The sequence below is a fragment of the Trichechus manatus genome, unplaced genomic scaffold (genome assembly GCF_000243295.1).
Source record: "Trichechus manatus latirostris isolate Lorelei unplaced genomic scaffold, TriManLat1.0 scaffold00013, whole genome shotgun sequence".
Taxonomy (NCBI): domain Eukaryota; kingdom Metazoa; phylum Chordata; class Mammalia; order Sirenia; family Trichechidae; genus Trichechus; species Trichechus manatus.
The window spans coordinates 1,717,729-1,720,559 of record NW_004443949.1 but is presented as its reverse complement, the minus strand read 5'-3'; the positions used below and the strand labels follow the sequence as shown (position 1 = coordinate 1,720,559).

Sequence of the window (2,831 nt, the reverse complement as noted above, 5' to 3'; positions counted from 1 at the left end):
CTGTGGGAATGTGGTGGAGAGAGGGATACATCCAGACACCACTGTGCACAGCCACATGGCCTGCCAGAAACTGGCACTGCCTCAGGAGCCCCTTAGCGGGAGAACCCTTATCGCAGCCTTGTGTTGCCCATGTTTACATTTGAGTGGATCTATCCATTCATTGTGGTTATTGTTAGGTTCTGTTGAGTCATTTCCAACTCACAGTGACCTCTTAAAACAGAATGAAACACGGCCTGATCCTGCGCCATCCTCACAGTCGTTGCTATGTTTGAACCCATTGTTGCAGCAGTGAGATGCAATCCATCTCACTGAGGGTTGTTATAGATTGAATTGTGTCCCTCTAAAAGTGTGTGTCAACTTGGCAAGGCCAAGATTCTCAGTATTGTGCGATTGTCCACCATTTTGTCATCTGGTGTGATTTTCCTATGTGCTGTAAATTCTACCTCTATGATATTAACGAAGCAGGATTAGAGGCAGTTATGTTAATGAGGCAGGGCTCAATCTACAAGATTAGGTTGTATCTTGAGTCAATCTCTTCTGAGATATAAAGGAGAGAATCAAGCAGAGAGACAGGAGGACCTCCTACCACCAAGAATGAAGAACGAGGAGGGAAACGCATCCTTTGGATCCAGGCTTCCTGTGCTGAGAAGCTCCTAGAACAGGGAAAGATCAATGACAAGGACCTTCCTCCAGAGCTGACAAAGAATGAAAGCCTTCCCCTGGAGCTGGTGCCCTGCATTTGGACTTCTAGCCTTCTAGACTGTGAAAGAACAAATTTGTGTTTGTTAAAGACATCCACTTGTGGTACTTTGTGTTACAGCAGCACTAGATAATTAAGACAAGGGTCTTCCTCTTTTTCCCTGACCCTCTACTTTACCAAGCATGATGTCCTTCTCCAGGGACTGGTCCTTCCTGATAACATGTCCAAAGTACATGAGACAAAGTCTTTCTATCCTCGCTTCTAAGGAGCATTCTGACTGTACTTCTTCCAAGACAGATTTGTTCACTCATTTCCTGGAGAATTGTCACCCTTGGGCCTTCCTATCATCTGTCTGTCTGTCTGTCTCTCTCTCCATTTGTCTCCCTGTATGACCTTCCTAGTGATCAAAAGATTTAGGAGAAGGACAGAAGGCAGAGATATGCGTCTCTCCAAAAGATAGAAGTCAACATATTACTACAATGCATATGCCCATTCAGCCAAAGCCATGGCAAGCCATGAGGATATGTTTACCATTGTTCCTGAACTGGGTGGAGCTCTGAGTAAGTCGAAAGAGCAAGATTTGGTGAAACTCTTTAGTAAATATCCGTTGTTGTTGTTAGGTGCCATCGAGTCAATTTTGACTCATAGCCAACTCATGTGACAGAGCAGAACTGCCCCATGGGTTTTCTAGGCAGTTATCTTTATGTGAGCAGATCGCCAGGTCTTTCTCCCACGGAGCCACTGGGTGGGTTCGAACCACCAGCCTTTCCCTTAACCACTAGAGATCCTGATAACCTCTTTGGGGTTTCTTCTGACATCTGCCATTGAGGCCAAATGTTCCAGCACAGGTAATAGGATGAAACCCAGAGGGAGACTTACAGATCCTTTGAACATCTGGACAAAATGCTGAACAGTATTATGGAACAATTAGACCCCGTATGTCTTAGCAGTTATTTGAAGAAATACCATAATACAATTTGTGGAAGACATCTCACTGGGGTGTTATTAAATGTTATCACAGAGCTCCAGCCGAGTGGAATGAATATGAGCTTCTCCCTCTTGATTTACGTCAGTCAAGTCGGTGTAGAAACTGGCGAGAGAGCTGTATGAGTTGTGCAGCCGGAGCAGGAGCCACTGAGGCTCTGACCCCCCTGGCATCTGCACGCTCCCACTAGCGCCTCGGCCTAGCCCTCACCAAGGCACTGGTCCTGGTCTTGAAGGATGTTGAAACTTCCAACTAATGGAATATTCTTCTTTTCTAGTGTATTCCTTCCTTAGTGTCAACTCATTAGAGAATCCTACCTTGTTTAGGGCAGTGGAAGAAAGACTGGCGTCACAATATCTTAACTTTTAAAATGATGAAGCTAAAGGGCCAGTCATGACAAAGAATCCTTTGAATGCAACTTGTAGAGAATTTACTACATCCTGAATTTGTACTTTTTGGAGACTTCTGAACATATATTTTTAAAAAAAGAAATTGCATTTATAAATGATCTGTATTAACATACAGTAAATCTCCAATATTGTCAATTACAAACTGTGTTGTACAATAGATACTTTCTATTTTTGTTGCTAATGAAGGGAAAGTTGCCTGAGTCTTTTATAAAGGTGGAATACATAGGTTGGAATACCTACCTATGTATTAGTCAGTCTTAGTACGCTGATGCTATGGTAACAAACAAGCCCCTAATTTTCAAATGGCTTACAACAACAAGAAGTTCCTGGGTGGTGCAAAGTGTTAACACGGTTAGCTGCTAACTGAAACGTTGGAGGTTCGAGTCCACCCAGAGGCACCTCAGAGGAAAGGCTTGGTGATCTACTTCTAAAAAATCAGCCACCGAAAACCCCACGGAGAATAGTTCTACTCTGACACACAGGGGGTCACCATGAGTCAGAATCAAATTGACAATAACTGGTTTTAGAACAAAAGTTTATCACATGTTGGCTGCAGGTCAGCTGAGGCCTGCTCCACATCCTCTTCCTTCCACACCAAGGCTAAGCCCCTCTCTGGGATATATTGGCGGAGGGTGAAGAATGATGGCAGAACCAAGGGAAGGATCTTAAAAACTCTACTTACAAGTGACACACATCACTTCCACTCATGTTTCATCAGCCAAAGCAAGCCACATGG

The 2,831-nt window shown here is 43.9% G+C and overlaps 1 pseudogene; it reads left to right on the top strand.

The window, feature by feature from the left end:
• Nucleotides 1-1,179: 1,179 nt before the first annotated feature.
• On the top strand, nucleotides 1,180-1,875 carry LOC101361924 (protein MEMO1 pseudogene; annotated as a pseudogene).
• Nucleotides 1,876-2,831: the final 956 nt, after the last annotated feature.